The sequence below is a fragment of the Lytechinus variegatus genome, chromosome 3, assembly GCF_018143015.1.
Source record: "Lytechinus variegatus isolate NC3 chromosome 3, Lvar_3.0, whole genome shotgun sequence".
Taxonomy (NCBI): domain Eukaryota; kingdom Metazoa; phylum Echinodermata; class Echinoidea; order Temnopleuroida; family Toxopneustidae; genus Lytechinus; species Lytechinus variegatus.
Window position 1 is genome coordinate 45,553,365 of NC_054742.1, and position 20,869 is coordinate 45,574,233.

General features: G+C 36.3%; 1 long non-coding RNA gene across 2 annotated transcripts; it reads left to right on the forward strand.

Moving 5' to 3' along the window:
• Window positions 1–742: 742 nt before the first annotated feature.
• LOC121411154 lies at window positions 743–19,582 on the forward strand. 2 transcript variants are annotated; one of them, XR_005969431.1, is made up of 4 exons: window positions 750–1,270; window positions 14,434–14,528; window positions 17,045–17,391; window positions 19,345–19,582. It is a non-coding gene; the product is annotated as an uncharacterized LOC121411154 (long non-coding RNA). The 2 variants fall into 2 exon arrangements; XR_005969430.1 differs by lacking the exon at window positions 19,345–19,582 and having other exon boundaries at window positions 743–1,270; window positions 17,045–17,478.
• Window positions 19,583–20,869: the final 1,287 nt, after the last annotated feature.

The window sequence follows — 20,869 nt, forward strand, 5'->3', positions numbered from 1 at the left end:
TCGGATTATTCCATCCTAACAAAGGGCTCTAACGGTAAGAGGAGAGATTGACACAAAGATGGCGACTGCATTCTTATCCAAGATAGATCGTTAGACAAGTATGTTTCAATTTGTTATTTTCCCCTTTAATTTGAAGAATAAAATTTCTTTGTGGATCTTAGAAGAATGTGACATAGATTAAATGAATTTGATAGAGTCTTCCCTGTTACTATGTATTTTTGTAAATATTTATCTTCATGAAGCGAAGTAAAGAGGAATATGGTAACAAAACGTTTGCCAATCACGAGTGTGAACACGCAACCCTAGCGAGGTGGAGACGAAGTGGCTGCTCTTGGAATCGGCATTCATTCACTCACTCCGTTCAGCCACGTTCACCATACGGGTCACGTGATTGCGCTTAAAAGCAATCACTCACTCCGCAAGGTACTCGGTCCATACGAGTCACGTGATTGCTCTTTGTAACAATTACTCACTCCTCTGCAACCACTCTCTCCATACGGGTCATGTAATTGCGCTTAGAAGCAACCACTCACTCCGCTACAGCCACTTGTTTCATGGAGCTACTTACATGTTTATACTACTTTTTTTGTACTGAACTTGGCGCATATATTACATATGTCGTGACCCGGCCACCGCAATTGTCGGTCATTCATACAGCTCTTCTATCACTTAATGCCAAACATGGTCGTTTTGTTTCGGAATACCACCTGTTTCACCAAATGACATCAGTAAACTTATGTAAAGAATTATGATTTTGAATCAGTATAATACAGATGAATTAAATAATTTCATCATTTAAATTATAAACATAATCATCACAAAACGGAAGAGAATTTTAATTCTTACAAATTAAAAAAGTTATCAGTTAATGACTGTGCAAGTCTGTAATTCTGCGGGTGCAGTACCTTTTTTATACACAGAGAGAGCATCGAAATTATAATTTGAACCAGTTTATAAATGTACGATTGCGTACTGCACTAAAGCGCGCGCGGCGCGCGCTGAGTGTCATCCAGCCAGGCCAGCTGGCCAGCACTGCACTGGCGCCCAAGCACGCCGCGCCGCTGCGTCACAGCGGAAAAAAGGTTTTGTCCCGGCCGAAACTGCCGGGTGACCGACCAACCATACTCCGTACCAACTACCATCCTGCAGTTTTTACTTCTTCTGGAAACAGTACAGTCCACCGTCTGGTAATTGTCGTACTGGTACTTCGTCTTACAAATCGGGAAAACAGGAGTAGGCCTACAGGACGATGTAATTATAGAATTTAATGGTAAGTATGGAAGTTTCAAATTTCCTAAAACCTGTCGAGATGTAGGCCTAGACCAAAAAAGCTTCAGTCTCTGTATTTTGAATTTGGTTGTTCCGCTGAACTACGTTGGCTCCAGGATTACAGTAAAATGTCAGAAATTGTTGAATAAATCCCCAGAAACGACGGTTAATCCTGTCTAGTCGAGATGGTGACTGAGATACGTGATGATGGTGCCCCATGTCTTTGCTCCAAATCCATTACTTTTACTTTTTAGTTTTTAGCACGCAATGCCAATAAATGAATAATTAAATGACTGCACTGTGACTGTCTGAAGTCGATTTTTTATAGCCTAGGCCTAATTGAGTCATCATGGTGTGCGATTCCTCGATGTTGAGCCGGGGAGCGCGGAGCTATGCCTATGGCATGTATTGTACACTAGGCCTAGGCCTACTTTGTAGTTTATTGTAGGCTCCCGTAGCCATACAATGTAGCCCAGGCCATGCCACCGCGCACTGAAAAATCAAGCCATAGTGTTGACACCAGAACTGAGATCCAAGCACGCGCGACCCAGGCACTAGCTAGAAATCCACTGCCAAACGCGGTTCATGGTACAAGGTTAGTATACATGTACTAGATCTATCTACTATTATACCTCGCAATACGGTACAGTGTACGTGTGAGTGATGACTACATGATATAGCATCTTTTAACAATCATATTTAGCATGCATCACCTTTCACGATTTTAGGATTGGATGAAGTTTTATCCACAATTTGGGGCTTTTTGGACATTCCGAGCAGTCAATTTCTTTCGCCTATCCGCCATTTTGATATCCTGCTGTATACATGTAGCTTCGCGTTCTGTTCGAACGTAGAGGGCAGGAATGTTACATGTAGTTGCGCTTGTGATGTTTTCGATTCGATCGAATGGAGTCGAGTATAGTCACGTCATGATGTTTGGATTGTCACGATCGATCACCCCACTTCTAGTATGATAAAAGCAAAGTGGGAGTGAGCTAGTATTTCGTTGAGATTTTGGAATAATTTATGTTGCTGTTCTGTGCAGTTTGATGAAAAATAAGTTTTCTGTGATTTTCCGTTTGATAAGCCACTTTCAAAGGGCCGTTTCCTTGAATTCTCTGAAAACGCGAAAAATCAGTCTGTGTCCCTGCATAATAGTTTTTATAGCGGGTATTATCGACAGAGAGAAAGATTATCGATATCGCTAAGTGGCAGAAACAAGCGATTTTCGACAGGACCATCGATAAACAGGTTATTAATAACAGCCTTCGTAGTGCACGTATCCATGTAGCCATGTATAGAAGTATTCATAAGTAGTGTTGAAATAATACAACATGTACACGTACATGTAGCTTCATGTACGTGAATGTTTGTGAAAACGGGGGTCCTTGGAACGGGTCACCTGAGTGTGAGTGCATATGCATCCCTATGGAACGTGCATGCAGCTAGCCTGGCGGTACGGGCGCCGGGTGCGCTAGCGCAGAGGCGATGGTCGGACAGGACAGCGGTCTGCGGCTGCTTTTCACCAAAAGTGCGGCTCATTGTAGCAGATCAATACGGCCGGAACGGCGTAACAGAAAATATGCGAAGCTTCGGAGCGGATTTCTGTCTTTTTTCTCGATAAGAAGAAAATGCTATGCTTTGGAGCAAATTTCTTTTTCTCAATAAGACAAAAATGCTATGCCTTGGAACGGAAATTTGAGTGTCAAAATGGGGGCCCCCTCCGCGGCACATACCCACTATGCATTATATACTGAGTTCCCCCTCCCCCCAGGACAATTCCATATCACATTAAACAATTGTCCTCAATATGTAACCCCCCCCTCCATCTCCCCTCTCCGGGCGTGCGGTGACGCAAACGCTTCCTAGATCTTTGTGTAGTAACATAGAGGGAAACAAACATAACCTCAGTATACACTTCCCCTTGTAGTGTATGCCTACCCAGGGAGGGGGGAGGCACTCAGTATGTAATGCATGGTGGGTGTGCCGCGGAGAGGACCCCCATTTTTACACTGAAATTTCCGTTCCAATTCATAGCATTTTTATCTCATTGAGAAAAGAAACAAAGAAAGCCGCTCCAAAGCATATCATTTTCTTTTTATGGAGAAAAAGGAGAAAGAAATCTGTTCCGGCTGCATTGATCTGCATTTTTGGTGTAAAGCGGCCCGCAGGGCGCTGTCCGACCATCGCCTCTGCACGAGCGCACTGATGTGCTGTTCCAAGGACCCCCGATTTTACAAACATTTGTAGTTCCGAAGCCCGTTCCGAGGACCCTCCTTTTACAATAATCCTGCTCCAAAGCCCCGGCCCTGTTTTTGTCTCACCCGTGGCACATACCTGCCACTTTTATGGTCGAGTACTCCTCTTCCCCCTTCCCAAATGCCTGCCCCTCTCTCTTTCTCCGATCGAACTTCTTGAAATGGGCGTGCGGCAGTGCCAGTGCTTCCTATTACTATATACTGTGTAGTAACGTTCAGGAAAAAAAATGTATGCCGTGGAAGGTTGTTCTCATTGTCGATCATGCCATTGCATTCCAAAGTTATTTTGTATCCTCTATTACTATTAGAATCATGCAGACAGGCATGTGCGAAGACAAGGAGGACTGCAGACTGGGGGGGGGGGGGAGACTGGCCATACTACGGCTCACGCCCCCCTCATGCCAAGACGAGAAATAAAGAGATGTTACAATTATTAGGAATTTATCTTGATCCATTCTTTGACTTCATCAAAAGCATCAATGCCAACTTCTAGCACCAGTATCTATAAAGCAAATAGTACCTACATTGTAGCAGCTCATCAACCTTGTGACAGACACACTGAGAGGAGATCATTTGGGTGTGGAAATGATTTACAACGACCAACAAAAACAGCGATCCATTCCAACACAATAATACTAGCCCCGAGAACCTCGCCACTTAAAGTGGAATGGCCCGCAGTTGGCTACCACCTATTTTTACTTTATGCCTAAAATTCAAGTTTTAAATATACTTTGCAAGGGATCAAGGACTTTTTTAAATTTTGAAGGAATCCCAACAAATTCCATACCATAGAAAAAAATTTTGAAATAAGACAAAAAATGATGATTAAATCAACTCATATTCTGAAATATTAACAGGGATATTTAAAATTTACAGGGGAAAATATGCAAAAAAATTTTCTGTAAAAGAATATATTGAGGGCCGAATTTAGTTACATTGAAGAGATGGACCCTATTGACTTTTTCTGAAATCTTGAAGGAATCCCAACAAATTTGGTACCATTTTAAAGCTTGTGAAGTAGGAAAAAGAATAGTGCTGAAAGGTCAAGTCCACCTCAGAAAAATGTTGATTTCAATAGAAAGAAAAATCAGACAAGCATAATGCTGAAAATTTCATCAAAATTGGATGTAAAATAAGAAAGTTATGACATTTTAAATTTCGCTTATTTTTTACAAAATAGTGACATGCAAGAGAGAATCGATGATGTCACTCACTATTTCTTATGTTTTTTATTGTTTGAATTATACAATATTTCAATTTTTACATATTTGACAATGAGGACCAACTTGACTGAATAAAAAATGTTCAACAATGGTAATTCCACATGTCCAGGGAAAAATAAAACTCTTCCACAGAACAATGTGGATAAAATAAGAAAATTTTGTATTTCATATAAATAATGAAATACAAAAGAAATAGTGAGTGATGTCATCAGTTCCCTCATTTACATACCCACTGTTTTGTGAAATTAAGCGAAACTTTAAAATATAACTCTTATTTTACATCCGATTTTTTTTTTAATTTTCAGCGTTATGCTACTACATGTAGTAGTTGGATTTTTCTCTTTTTATTCAAATCAACTTTTTTTTGGGGTGGAATCATCCATTTGAATCAACTCATGTAGATCTAGACCTAAAGCTTTAGTCAGGTTGTGCATTGGTTGTTACTCTGAACTATGTTGACTCCTCTCAAAGGGATTGACAGTGGAATGTCAGAATTTCTTAAAGAAACCCCAGAAACAATGATTATTCCTGTCTACTCATGATGTGTAATATTGAAGGAGATATTACTTGTTTAAAGGAGAGTACAATATGTATGTGCAGATTTTATTCAGCAGCAAAAGTACAACTTACACAAATGCAATGACTGGGACTGTAATCCTTTGTAAAGTGCAATGCGCTGCTACGCGCGGCAAGGTATACTCTTGAATTGTATGCCCTTTTATTCATAAAACTTCAAAGTTGTTCATGGTATAGATTCTTATAGGGTTTTTCCTCCATGACTTTTGTAATATTTATTGATCTCCTGCTTGCTTTACATTGATGCACAGTTGCAGATACAAATTCTGAAAGTGGCATTTTACTTTTCTCTCCATGGAAGCGCCGTGGTGTGGCGGTTCTGACTCTCGCCTTGTAATCAGAGGGTCGTGTGTTTGAATCTCACCATAGCCTAGCGTCCTTTGACAAGGCATCAATCCACACTTTGCCACTCTCACCAGGTGTTAAATGGGTAGGCCTACAGTAGGAAACAACTCATTGTGGTTGGTTTAGCAAGTGTGCGCCTAACAGGCTGCTTGAAATGCTATGAATCCAGTGACTGGGTAATAATAATTGTGAAGCACTTTGAGCAGTCGTAGATTGATAAAGTGCTATATAAATGACAATTATTATTATCCTTACATTCTTCTATATTAAAAGTGTGTCTAAAAAATATACAAATTTGAAAAAATTAGGGTTTTATTTTAGACTAGATCATTGTCGGTCTAATGTTAGTCTCTAGACCCTCATTCTAGATCTAACGTTATATTTCGGTCATTTCAGCCAGTCATTTTGTTAAGACAAGTAAGATTGAAATTGAATCCGGGAAGACCGGACACTGCGTTTCAGAATTTTTTTTAAATTGCTTGATTATGCTCATGGGGAAGGGGGCCCAACAACAGCGTTTAGTAAACCTTCGCAAATTACCAAATTATGCGGATTGTGATTCTGAGACATGAATGAGGCCTGAGGTGCTGGCTGATCATATTACCCTAACATCAAAGGGAATGAAACCTAGACAAGTGGGCATGTGTGAAAACAGAAAAATCAAAGAATTAGACAATTTGAGAACGATCGGACAAATCATGAGAAAGTTATGATCATTTGAATATTGCGATAACTAATGCTATGGAGATCCTCCCATTGGCAATGCAACAAAGATATGTGATGTCACATGTGACCAACTACAACTTTCCCTTTTACAGAATTAAAATGCCCCCTAATTTTCTCTTATATTTCATCTATGATTTACATGTATTCTTTGAATTAATCTGTATTACATGCCCTCCTACACTGTATGAATGATCTACTGATAGATGTGATAAAAGAGGCAGTTTAAGTGAGATATATACAAAAGTAATAGGAAAGTTGTTCACATGTGACTTCACAAATCTTTGTTGTATTGCTAATAGGAAGATCTGCATTAAAATAATGATCTAAACTAAAAATGGTCATAACTTTCTTATTTATTCAATTTTCTCAAATCTTTGTTGGTTTACTTCTTTGTTGTTTTTTCTATTTTGGCATGAGCTGTCATGTTCCAAAGGTTTCATTTTCCTTAAAGTCTTAATTATGCCTGAGTTAACTCTACCCAAGGAGTTGCTGCAGTCAAATGCCACATTGCCCATCTGTGTTTTACTGAGAAGTCGGTCTATATTTTTCAGTCTATTTCTGCCAGGATTTGCTACCCTGAGACTTGATCTGGCTTTGTGGCATCCTGTTCCTCCATAGGTCTACTAAAGTAACCCAGATCTATGAAGTGCATATGGGTTACTTAAAGTCTACATGGAGGAATTGCACTGCAGTGGTGGGAGTAGGCATCATACCATAAACGTGATTGGCTTGTGCATTCATATGCTCTATTTGCAATAGAAAAAAAGAATAATCAGCGAACTTGACATGGGCTACAGGCTTTGAATAAAAATAGTTGATTACATTTCATGCCAATAATCTGACAAATGGTTTGCTGGTCACTGTATTCAAGTCTTTGTAAATGTGATAACTTCAGTTTAACTTATAACTTAGGCTCATATAAATACATGTACTAGCATGGATCCCATGAAGCCTTTTGATTTTGAGGTCAACGGTCAAGATCACCGTGACATGTTTTCATCTTACCCTTCTGAAGTCCTTGTAAACACAATAACTTCAGTGTAACTTTAATAACCTAGGCTCATATAATTTGGTGTGTACGATACTACATGTAGCATGGGTCCTAGGAAGCCCATTGATCTTGAGGTCAAAGGTCAAGGTCATACTGACATGTTTTCATCTCACCCATCTGAAGTCCTAATAATGCGATAACTTTTCAGTAGTTAACTTAACCTAGTTATAGGCTCATTATAATTTGGTGTGTATGATAATAGGGTCATTCCATAAAGGTCGGACGTACATTCGGACACATTTAAGAGCTGTATCTCCTTTAATTTGATAGCAGTGTTTTATTTATTTTAGTATATCATAACATGTGACCTAGGTTATCATTACAGCATGACAGGACCAGGCTGCAATATGAAGAATAGAAAATATGGGCAAAAATGTGAGGGGTCGGACGTACATCAGACGAAAGCAGGTTTTATGCTTTTAGATTTCATGTCAAAATCTCTGTGATTTTTGTGTTGCAGGTACTAAAATTCTAATATGAGCTGTTAGCTAAAGGATGAATCTTACAAGAAATGAAGCAAAGAAATTGATAGGCATTGCTTTGTTTTAGTTACAGGCTGATCTATTTGGGGTCGGACGTACATTGTGCAAAATATTTGCACACTGTACGTCCGACCCCCTTTGAAGATCAGTTACTCAAAACATAGACATTCTAAACTGGATTTTTTTAATATACATACTGTTTGGTTAGTTGTCTTTCACATAAGATGGAATTAACAAATGAATCTGATGCTGGTGAAGAGTTATGCTTGATTAAAGTTGACATGCATTCAGACAGTGTACGTCCGACCCCATACTGATTTTCTTACAATCAAGCAAAATGCACCACATATCTATTACAAATGAGTCAATGGGTTTAAACTGTTTCCATTTTTAGATCACATCAATAATGAAACAACTCAACTATTCACACAATGCAGAATACTGTTAAACTTCAAGTAAAATGTATTTTTTTAATGGTTTGCAAAAGACATGACAAAGAATTTCTTCAACATTAAAAAAACTTGTTCTGATACAAACTTTGTTTTTGCAAGGTGGATTACGAACCATGAGTCTTCCCTGATGTTGCAATGTTCAAAAAAACATGCAATATGACCTTTTGACCCCTAGATGACCTTTGATCTCTCCATCCTCAATAACACATGTAATTTTTCCCACTGATCGTTTTGTTCCAAGTTTGGGCAAAATTAATGCAGAAATATGTCATTTGACATTTTTACACCTAGATGACATTTGACCTCTCCATCCTCTTTAACAAATATGTGGTACCACCCACTGATAATTTGTTCCAAGTTCGAATACATTTGAATACAATACATAAAAAAACTACCGGTATCAAAAGTTAAATTTTGACCCCTAGAAAGCTCGAACAATTGACCTTGAATAACAAAGTGAGCAAAAGTGACCTTTTGACCCCTAAATAACCTTAGAAATTATCATCTTCATCAATAAAAATATTGTATTACCCTCTGATTTTGTATTTCACGTTTGAACAATATTGATGCAAACAAAAAAAATTGATTTAAACCAAAATCTGTAAAAAAAAATGACTAATGGCCTCCTATCTTTGACCTTTTGACCCCTAGATGACCTTTGACCTCATCAACACACACATGGTATCAACCAAGGATCATTTGTACCAAGTTTGAACAAGGTTGATGCAGAAATAAAGAAATGAGAACAAGTCAAAATTAAATGAATAACCCTTCACATTTTCTTAACTTACACCCCTATAGGCAAAAGTATTTAGTCTAGACATCCATGTATCATTATAGCAAATGGCAGATCTATTTCTCATAGAGGGGCAATTGCTGTACCTGAGATTGAGGGGAAGGGGCAATTTCTACTTTTATATGGAACTTCTTTGTTTATTAAATTTCTCATGTATTTGTAGGTTTTAATTTTAATTTTCTTTTTTTAATTTTCTGCAGGCTATTATTAAGTCATAATTACCACTAAATTCATTAAGTTTTGTGATAATTTGAGATGAAGGAAGGCAGTTTCCATTGAATATGCACACAATACATAAATAAATCACCATTTCTTGAAGATGATATCATCAATTAAAAAATCTACACGTCAAAAATGTGAGGTATTCTTTGTGAAATTGGTCTGAAAACTTGTGCAAGACTTCAAAGAAAAAACCAATAAAACTATACAGCGATATCAGGGTGTGTTAAATCCTATCAAATGTACAGCTGTAAGGCCTCCATGTATCAACGCACTGTCACACATGACGTTTCAGGTGCACTGCAAAAAAGGTTGGTGTAAATTTAACACCAGCCAGGTATCTACATGTACATGTATATCTGTCCATACTGGAGAGGTGTTAAAACAACACCGGTTTGGTGTAACTACGCTAACACTAATTTGGCATTTAACCAACACCAATCAGTGCAAAACCAATATTGGTTTTGATTCTTAAGTGTTGTTGCAGAGCTGCCAACCAGTACGTTTTGGGCGTATTTAGTATGTTTTTGCAACCAGAATACGTCAGTATGTTTTTTCTTTAAAAACTATGATTTTGTGAGAGAAAAAAATTGAAAAATAACACAAATGGGTTTTGAATCAATGTAATTTCAGGAAATTTTTTTCAATCATTTTGTTAAAACCAGTGCACATTACAGCTTGCATGCAGCTTGAGCGCCGCGATGAGCTTTCGCACAATGTATTTCATTATGAAATAAAAGTACAGTTTTTTGGGAAATATGCATTTTTTTTGTTCACAGAATACAAGTTTTTCATTTCCAGAGGTTTGCAGGTCTGGTGTTGTTTCAATGCTTCTGTGATGTGGACTGATATAGATACCAGGCTGGTTTTACATAAACACCAGTGTTTTGCAGTGTGGGTTTCTTTTGGTAATCAACAGTATCATATTTCTCTAGCCAACTGATGTACTTGGGCTTGCGCTTCAGTTTAATGAAGTTAAAAGGGCTAGTGCTAAAGTAAGCAAATCAGGCTTTATTAAGTACCGGTATGCTAATTCACGACAGAGGATTAGGTCTCAGAACTAGCAGTTCAAGCCAAGGGCTTTATAAATTATACATGTATGTAAATTAGCACCAAAAACTAAGTGAAATTTGGTTATGTAACTGTGTGATCACATCGTTTTCTACCATTCATCAATTTTCGTCGTGAGCAATCCCCAACCAAGATCTGAATAAGAAGAATCCAAATTAGGGTTAAGGGAGTAATACAGCATATTGTAGGATTGCCCATCAGTGCAAATATGGCCAAAATTAGGTAAAAACATTGTGATTCAAACTACACATGTACTTCCTCAGTTTTACCAATTTTCATAAAATTTGGCATGCACATTGGCCTTGAGGTAAAGATGTGCAAGATATATTTGTTGCATGTGTCAGAAATCATGTTGCCATGAATCTTGCTCTTCAAACCGCTTCATCAGTTTTCAACGAATTCTTATGAAATTTACATGTAACTCTCACATTCTTTTTTTTTATGCAGTAAAGATGTGTATTAAAGACAATTTGTGCAACTGCATTGTCAGAAATTTTTTTGCTGTGGTCATTGCAATTAAAGCCACAAACACAGAAAAACTGCTATTCTCAGGGTTTTGGTCAGGGTTCATCAAAAGTTAGCATCCACATTGGTCTTCAGCTAAAAACTTTAAAGCAATTCTCTATTCCAAATGTGTTTGAGATTGTGTTGCCATGGTGAGTGACAGCACGTTTCTGCCAAAAACCCAGGAAAATTACTTTCCATTTTACCATTGCTGTTTATATTTATCTGCTTCAAATCACCCATTTATAACCCACCTCTATGAGCAGAAACTCTAAAGAGAGTACTTCTACAGTATAAAAAGAAGTCTTCCAATGCAGCATTGTACTGTGCAGGTCTGGCATACAAAACTTGAAGTGCACACCATCATTTTGTCGGCCTAGCTTCTTGACCATTTATGAGTTTCACACAGGTTTATAGTCAATTCAATTGGTTAACAATTATTATTATTAAACCATGTCTACAGATCGATAATAAAACCAGCAAAAAGTCAATTCAATTTTCTGTCTTGAATTGGTTCATTATTTTGCTTTTCTTTTTCAAATGTTCTGCCCTTTTTATAGGCATATTGGTGTTGAAGAGCAGGAAAATAACAGGCAAAGAGTTGAAGGACTCTTGTATTTGGCAAAATAAACATTGGTGCAATGAGTCGAAACTTGGTGTCTGACAGTATTTCCCAGCGAGAGAGCAACTTTGTTGACCTTAGCATGAAAATCTGATATTGTGATAGATTTTGAAATAATATTCAGACAATAACATAATATCTTACCCTCCTTTCCTCTCTTTTTACAAATATCCTTTTTTCCTTTATCGTTGTCAAGGGACATGAGGGACAGAGTAGAGGGACATGGCACCTGAGAATTCATTTGTCCATTATACAATCTATAAATTTACTTTTGTTGAGGATGTGTTCAACCCACTGCTCAATAGATTGAACAAACCCTTTAATGATACCATGTGCATACTGTACATGTACATCATATGCCAGCAATTCACTTTTTTTTCATTTTTTAAATGCAAATAATGATAATGTGCCAATTTCTTTCAAGATTTGAATAATTTTTATACTACTGCATTAGATGTACATGCATGTATGTATTTTCACACAATTTAATTTAGGACCAATTTCAGGTAATTTTGTAGGTAACATCAGGGACTTGACAAATAACAGAAAAAAGAAGGTATACATTAATTCTAGGGTATTCTTCTAGATTTGAAGGGATAGTTAAAATTCAATTTTACATGCGTGTACTGAATTTAAAACCAAAATATCACATTATAAATATAATTAAATAAATATACAATGCATCTAGGACTACATAAACTCATATCAATTAGATTATGGCATGTACAGTGTTGTACATGTACATGTATCTGAATTGGTTTAGGACCCCTTTAAAAGCAAGGCTTGTGAGCGGGGCACACATACACTTGGCAGCCACAAACGCACCCATCCACACAACACATAAAACTGATCATAACTTTTCAAGAACTTTTTGAACATGGAAAGAGTTGTACTATTTTTTCATATCAACAGGCATACTGTTTCATTCTTTAATGCAGGATATGAAAGGATTTCAGAGTGACATTTGTTCTCGCAAAAGGCTAATGACCATGATCCCTGTGGCATGCATACATGTATTATAATGTATCTATTTGTTAGTTCTGGAGGGGTATTTTGTAATGTATACTCTTGAGGCATTAATTGTAGTTTGAACATAAACAATACGCAATTGAACGACAATGATGGATACATGTACATAAGTCGTATTGCCCTTTTCTTTAATAATCTCAACTTATCAAGATAAGACTTGAAAGTGTGTCCCCAGGCAACATTATAATATCTCAAGTATTTGTATATTGTTATCAGTATCATTTCAGGTAAATTCATTTTAACCTACAGTATAAATAACTACATGTACACCGCGAGACACCAGTTTATATACCGGTAGTGCAGACAGCATCTGGATGATTTTTCTAGGATTGTACAATATGTTTAAACCAAAGTAACTTTCATTGCTATTTCATGATTCTATTAATTTTTCTTTGTTAACATAATTATCCAAATACTACTAGGGACGCAGAACGTGGCATATGGGGCAAAATTTTTAAACTTTTGAACATGATACTTACAGTATACACCTGAACATTTTGACATGATACATGTACATGTATACACAGAACATTCGGCCACATTTCATAGTTTTTCCTTTGCTTTCTTTTTCTTGGTTGTGGAATAGTTTATTTTTGGGGGATGTGCCCCTCCATTGAATTTCTGATGAAAGGATATTAAGAGTAAGTGAATTGTGGAAAATATTCATTTTTTTGGCTTGGCTTCATTAATTTTGTTATTGATTTCATATAATATTGATACTATAAATGGGGCTCAAATCTCAATATTTTACATACACTGTACACAGGGTCTTTCATGCAGGTGGCCATAGTCCGGAGGGTGGGGGCACAAATGAAATATTTTGACATTGGTTTGCTTCATCGTGACACCTTCGATTTGGGATACTTAAAAGTACATGCACATGTATGGTGATCTACATGTGTATGTTATGTATTTATGATATGTACATGTACTACAGTTCAAAACATACTTTATTTCTGTTGTGAGTCTTCTGAATATGCATTTGCATACATTGGCTGCAGTCAATCCCTCTCTTTTGTGCTTGATCAGTAACCAGTAATGTATGCGGCTGGTGCCCCATCCCAGGCGCTTTATGCTGTGTGCATTTCTTCCCACTTGTATTTAATCAAGAAATTCTCTATCTCAACTGAATCTCAATCTTCTCATAAATAACTGTCAGCGCATCCTTTCTGTACCACTATCGATGACTTATGTGGGTTATGGATTGTTTCAATATGCTATGGAATTAACTTCCACAAGACATGTGCAATATTTTTTGTCAAGCAGGACCTTCAAAATATTACTAAAAACTTGGTTATTCACATATATGTACATTGTATATGCTTTCAAGTAAATGAAGCTTTTCTCTGGCCTAACATGTTTCCATTTTTCCGTGTCTTTTGTTTATTGCACCATAAAGCATTGTCTCATGATGAACACCAGCGCTTTACAAATGTCCATTTTATTGTTTGTATTAAAGGATTTTGTAATGTTATATTACTGAGAACTTTGACAGTTTCACTCAAATGCAACATCTCATTGCAATACATTTTAAATTGTCCTCTGAAATATAAAAGTCAAATTACTTCAAAAAGTAACCATGTGGAAGATACACATTTTATAAATTCCTTAATTGGTTGATGAGCTGAAGTATGCATTACATATTCTATATTTCTAAGTCCCCACATTTTCTTGATTACATTGATCTTTATAGAAAACTTGATGTGTAATATGATTTTATGCCCCTTTTAGTTATGCATTTTTTTCATAGTGCATACTCACTATATCTTAATTTTTTATTTTCTTTTATTATTGATCTCTGAAATTTCAGTTGTTTCAAGAACTACCTGAATCAGCTGTAACACAGACAGTGTTTAGCGTCTTGAGACCAAATAATGTTGAAGCTGACAGCGGGAACTATTTCAGGTATGTTCATGTAATTCAATTTGCCTTCCTTCAGGGATTGGCATGGAGTTTGCTTGTTTATTATATCGGAGCCTCGACCAACCCTTGCTGGGGATTCCTATTGTCCTGTATTTTTTGAATAATCAGTAAAAGATCTTAGTAAATTGCAATTGTAACAATAATTGTTACAATTACCACCGATCTTCCTTTGCAACAAACATTTTTATTTTCTTTGTCCTCTCTTTAGAATACATTACCTATTTCATGTTAAGTTAAATGCAAATCTCTAAATGACTTCAAACGAGCATTTCTCCGGGACAAAACTCATCTTAACCACTGCTGCAGCTTTTCTATCACTGTAATGACTCACATGTAGTTTTCAACCTCTCTCTTTGTCTCTCTTTGACATTTCAATACTATTAATGATTATACTAGTGTCTTATTTACCCAGGGCAGCAACTCCAGTAAGGAAACTGTTCTGCCAGACATGATTTTATTATTGTTTGTTTCATTGGCCCCATAATATCAGATTTTGCATTGATCTGTAAATTACATGTATGGGGCCAATGAAAATGAGAATGGGTTCAATGAAAATGAGAAAAAATCATAATAACAGTAATGCTTCATTTGAACCCTCCATCTGTGAAATAAATACTGTACATGTACGTGCCTTTTTTTATTATATTTTATTTGCAGAGTAAAGTTGAGTTGAGTTGAATTTAAGTCATTTTAAAAGGGAGGTGTAAAGCCATCAGTTATGATCTATATTTATGGGAAATTTATGGTATTGACTTCATATTTCAAATGATTTTAAAGGTCTAGCACACTTAAACAATTTCATTTTAAATGTTAAAATATCATGTGTAAAAATAAACACAGTGTTGTGCTTTATTTCACAAAACAGTTCAGTTTATTTGGGGTGATTTGGAACTAAGACTAAAAGTTGGTGATGTTTCACATTTCCTATTTATATTTCATTCTGACAATTATGAACTATAACTAATGATTCATGTTTTAACATTGCTTTTGCATAAACTGTATGTGCACAAGATGAAAGATCCTTTAAATCTTGAAAAATCAAAGACACTGGGTAATCTTTGTCCAATTTTTCTTTCAATTTTTCTGCTCGAAATCTAATGCATGTTGATTGAAAAGCATTTTCTGACACAGGGCATCAGGCAACAAAACTAAGACCAAGAAACTGAACTGTCCCTTTGCAAATGATCACTTACGCCTTGGTAGATGTATATTGTCAAAAGACCTGTATGTTGTCATAAATATGCACATAATCTTTAGGCGGCGGATTTTGTCTATTTAAAGGTAAGAATCACGTTAAATGTCCGTCGCTAATAGGTCCATGGTACAATGTTAGAACATTGTACCATGGACCTCTTCGTGATGGTCATTCATGTACATGTACATTTTGATCGGAACTACAAAGATATGGACGGTTAATGTGAGCCTTCCTTTGATGCAAAGATAGTGTCCGCCTTCTAATTATGTGCATCTTAAAAGAAAACAATAGCGACTGTCAAAGATTGTTGGATTATTTACATACAAATTATTTACCAGGTTTGGATTTTGCTGGCTGATATCTGTATAAATATGCCTTTGAAGGAACATGCTTCAGATTGGGAAATTGTAAATTCTTGATTCTCGAAATTTCACACACATGATTTCAATAACATTGAAAGATACATAATTTCTGCAAGCCATGTGCCATTTTCCTTTGTCATATCAGGAGGAAGCTTGGAAAAAAGGGCTTATGAAGGATGAACAATCGATCACAATATAGCCTTTATCTGGAAATGTTTGTAGATTGTCCCAAATAAATAAAAAATTAAACTAAAGGTGTGTTCAATGTCGATTTTCAAATTTAAACAGCAACATGAATCATTGAAAACTAAATTAGAAATCACTGAACACAAACACGATCAGCGTTGCACTGTTCAGTGTTGAAAACATAAAGCAGTTTACGTGTTGATCGTCTTTAAATTTCCCTCTTTAGTTAGTGCAGCTTTAGTGCGCAGTTTGACCCATCACATGAAAGGTCAGTTCTGGCACCAGTTTGTGTAGGCTTCCTATACGAGAGCAAATTTAAACACGCTTCAAATCTCAAATTGTGTTTAATGTCCATTCGTGATGGTCAAGGTCGTAAAATTTGAGTTGATTGCGTTTTTAATCGCATCTTTTTCGATGTTTAAATTTTCCTTCGAATCATGATTTGAAAGATGTTTACTATTCGACCGGAAATAGAGGACATTGAACACACCCTTTGGTTCTCATTCTATCCATGTTTTGTAATCACGTTTTTTAATCTTGATCCATGTTGCCGATTAAATTTTGAAATGACATTGAACACACCCTATAAAGATCACCCTATAAAGTTTGGAACTACACATTGATTTTCCAGGATTAGGGCAAATTTTCTTTGCATGTACTTTATGCAATATCAATGTCTAATACATGTATGTATTCATGTCACTTGGGCGCAAATGAGACAGCTGATAAACTACTTTCTAATTTCTTTTGACCAGGTCTGCAAGCTGATTCTTAGTGATTCATCAGGTATGACGGTGCTTATCAGAGGTTAATACCGAAAGAAAGACTGAGAAAGGTTCCACTTAAAGCCAAACATAGAGGAACCATTTCTTTGGGTTGCTGTTCCCAAGGGCCAATTACCTCATGTTCATCAAGAGGTCACTGCTACATATTAACGCTGGTAGACAATACTGCTACAGTAGCAGAAATATTGTAGAGCATCTACTCAAGGCAAGGATTTCCTCATAAATGCTTGCTGATAGAGGAACTCCAATTACCTCAGAGGTAATGAAGGAAGTTAGCCGACTTTTTTCAATCCGTATCATCCACAGTGTTAGTCCAGGTAGGAGATATATCTTAATGAATAGAGTAAAATTCACTGAGCAAAATGCTGAAAATTTGATCAAAATCTGATTACAAATAATGAAGTTATTGGATTTTAAAGATATTCATTATTCCGGTGAAACAGTTCTAGGCATGTCTTCATGAATATTCATTAGGTGGACTGATGATGTCATATCCCTACTTGTTCTTTTGTATTTTATTATATGAAATTTATAATAATATGAAAAATTTTCTACAAAGAACTAAAACAATTGGATTGACAACTTATTAAAGGGCATTAGTTATTTATTGCCGCAACTTCTTTCATCATAATGGAGACACATCATTTACACATGTATGAAGAAATGAAACAGTTATGACTTTGTGTAATAACATGAGAAAAAGGAAAGTGGGGATGTGACATCCACCCACCTAATGAATATTCATGTCAATGTACATATAACTGTTTTCACAAAATATTGGTAAACTTTAAAATTAAATAACTTTGTTATTTGTTATCCAATTTTGATGAAATTCTCAACCTTTTGCTTTGTGAATTTTACTATATTCATTTAGATATAGATATTTTCAGCCCGGACCATCCCTTTATTTTTAAAGGGACATTAACCCTTTGTACCCGATAGGCATGTGTTCCGGCCTAGCAGTGAACTTGCAAATACCCGATAGGCTGGAATACCGGCCAGAAGTCATGCGACTTTAAAAATATGGGTTCTAAATATCAGGTGATCTTTAAAAAATAAGTTCAACTTTCTAGTATGCATAGGGATATTTAGTTGATAATTTCAGCCAAGATCTTAGCAGTATTGATTTCTGAGGTCAATATGACCCTTTAAACTTAGTTGAGTTTTAGATTATGTTGGGGTAATCAAAACAAAATTTTAACCAAGGCAATTTTTTTTTTAATGTAAAAAGCTTTTGAAATGGAATCACAATGTTGAGAGTTTATGGAACTTGGACATAAGAGTAATCAAGTATCAGTGAAAATCCTGCAGGAGATTCAGGTCACGTGATCAAGGTAAAATGTCATTAAAGGTCAATGAACTTTGGCTATGTTGGGAATATTTGTTGAATTACCATCATAACTCTTTCAAGCCTCCAAAATACCCCAGTCTATTTCAAGGTTAACCCTAATAAGACTGCATTTATCGCAAAACCTAAAGGCTGAATTAACCCCCCCCCCCTCGACATATTTTGTGATAAATCTGTGCGAATTTTTTTTTATGCGCCACTTGTTGACTTTTTAAGTCGCGTGTATTTGCAACCTGGTGTGTTCTGACATTACGCAAACATTTTGCATGTGCATGCAGACTTTTAATAGCTAAACACCACAAATTTGTGTACAAAACTAATGCAAATAGTGTTATAGCCCAAATTCACAAATATATTATTATTTCTCCTTTTACTGATTAAAGGCCCAGCCACTGACAAATTATTGGGAAATTGAATTAATATGAAATTTGCAAAAGGCCAATTGAGTTGCGTAATATAATCCGTCCATCGTGAGCACCCGTCAGACTTATGCGATAGGTTTGGACATCACAAATTTGACTGAACTCGTGATTTACTTCGGATCAGCAGTTCCAGTTTCCAACAATCCCAATTCCTAGAATCATAGCAGGTCTCTTGATTGTAAACCAAAATAAATAATCTCTGTAAAGTTACATGTTTCAAAGTGAAAACACGCAGTTTACTTCTGGTTGGTTAGTCTACTAACTATTGCTCTCCTTTAGACCTCCCAGACATGCCGGCGTCTATTACATAACATCCCCAGGCAAGCCTCCGAGTGAAAGACTTGAATCCCTCCTTTTTTCTGAGATAAGCCTTGATTTCCCCATGATTTGTCAATGAAAGGTCGCTTTAAACTCAATCTAATGTTTATCCATATTTTATTGTTCGAAATAGACATCAGAAATGAAATTTCCGGAAATTTGTTTTGCCCAATTGATCATAGGCCTGCCAGCCGCTGTGCAGCGCCAGATCGACGAGGCTCCATCCCTTTGATTGTTGAACGCCAAACTGGGTAGCAGCAACTTCCATCTTTTAATGTCTTTTCATCCAACACGGCTGGGGTTTAAACTTTCGACCCCCCCGGTTGTGAGACAGATGCTCTACCAACTGACCCAACACACCGGTAGGGAAGGCGGGGTAAGTTGAGCCACCATCCCCAGGCCAATAATGAATGAGTCAGACATTGTGGTGGTGTCATGTATTGATGACCCATTACATAACCCTTAACCCGACCACATTTTTTTCAACAAAAAGCAATTTTTAGAGGGAAAATACAAATTTCAGCCAAAAAAGTAAAAAATGGTCTGAAATAGATCAGTGCTTTTTACTCACACTCGTCTTTAAATATAATGAAGAAATAAGAACAATATTGTTAGTCCAGGTATGGATTCTCATTCTTGTCATAGTCTTTTATGGATGCATAAGAAATCTGTTGATGTGAAAATATTGTATTAAGTTCGGACCTGGGTAATTTACGCCAGCCAACATGGCGCAAGTTGAGCCATGGTTATTCTTATGGTAATAAACTAACAAACTAACCTTAAAAGCCATTGATATGCAGGCAGAAAGGAGCAAATTCACATGACAGTTCTTTTACTTTTAGAGCATGTTAGTATTTACAGAGAATTAGCAAGTGAAAAGACTTTAAATAAACATTTTGACATGCTAGTTCTTCCCTCATACATTTTGTACATAGTTTTTATGGCTCAACTTACGCCAGAAGGTGGCACAACTTACCCCACAGATAGGGCAAGTTGAGCCATTTGGCATTGTTTTTTTTCAAAGGTCACAATGACTTTCAGTGTGCTGGTAGAAAGTTATATATTGGTGAAAAATATTTAAATTTAAAAGAATCAAATTTAAAGGCAATGTACTTATTTCTTTAATATTATTATGCCTATTAATTCTAACATGCAAAATGCAGAAAGTGTCACAATTTACCCTGCCTCCCCTATCTGTTGTTATGGTCAGAATATTGTTCGTAAGTCGAAAAACATAGAAATACATTAAAAAATTACAGAATAAAATACATATAAAATATATGATGTGGAAGAGGTTCATCGTGGTTCAACTGGTTATTTCTTCTACTCAAAATAATTGTAATATTTATTGAATATTTTCAAGTACATTTGATCAGAATCCTATAAAGAGTCTGTGAATAAAAATTTTGCATTAGGGGCCTTGATTTTTGTTGATAAGAGCAAAATTTATATTTTACTCATAAATTTAATAGCATAATTAGCAATGAGATTTTTGGAAGAATTTGATTTTACCATTTTGTAGATTATGCCATGGGTAATGCATGCAGGCATGCGGATATTCGTCGTGATTGATGGCCGAGATCATAAGGGGAGCTGAATGAGCCCCCCCCCCTCGTCTTTTTATGGTTAAGTCATTTCATTCAAATGAAGTACAGTACTTTATAAATGTAATCATTAGTGTGTGTTTTGTTTATTTAAATGTTTCAG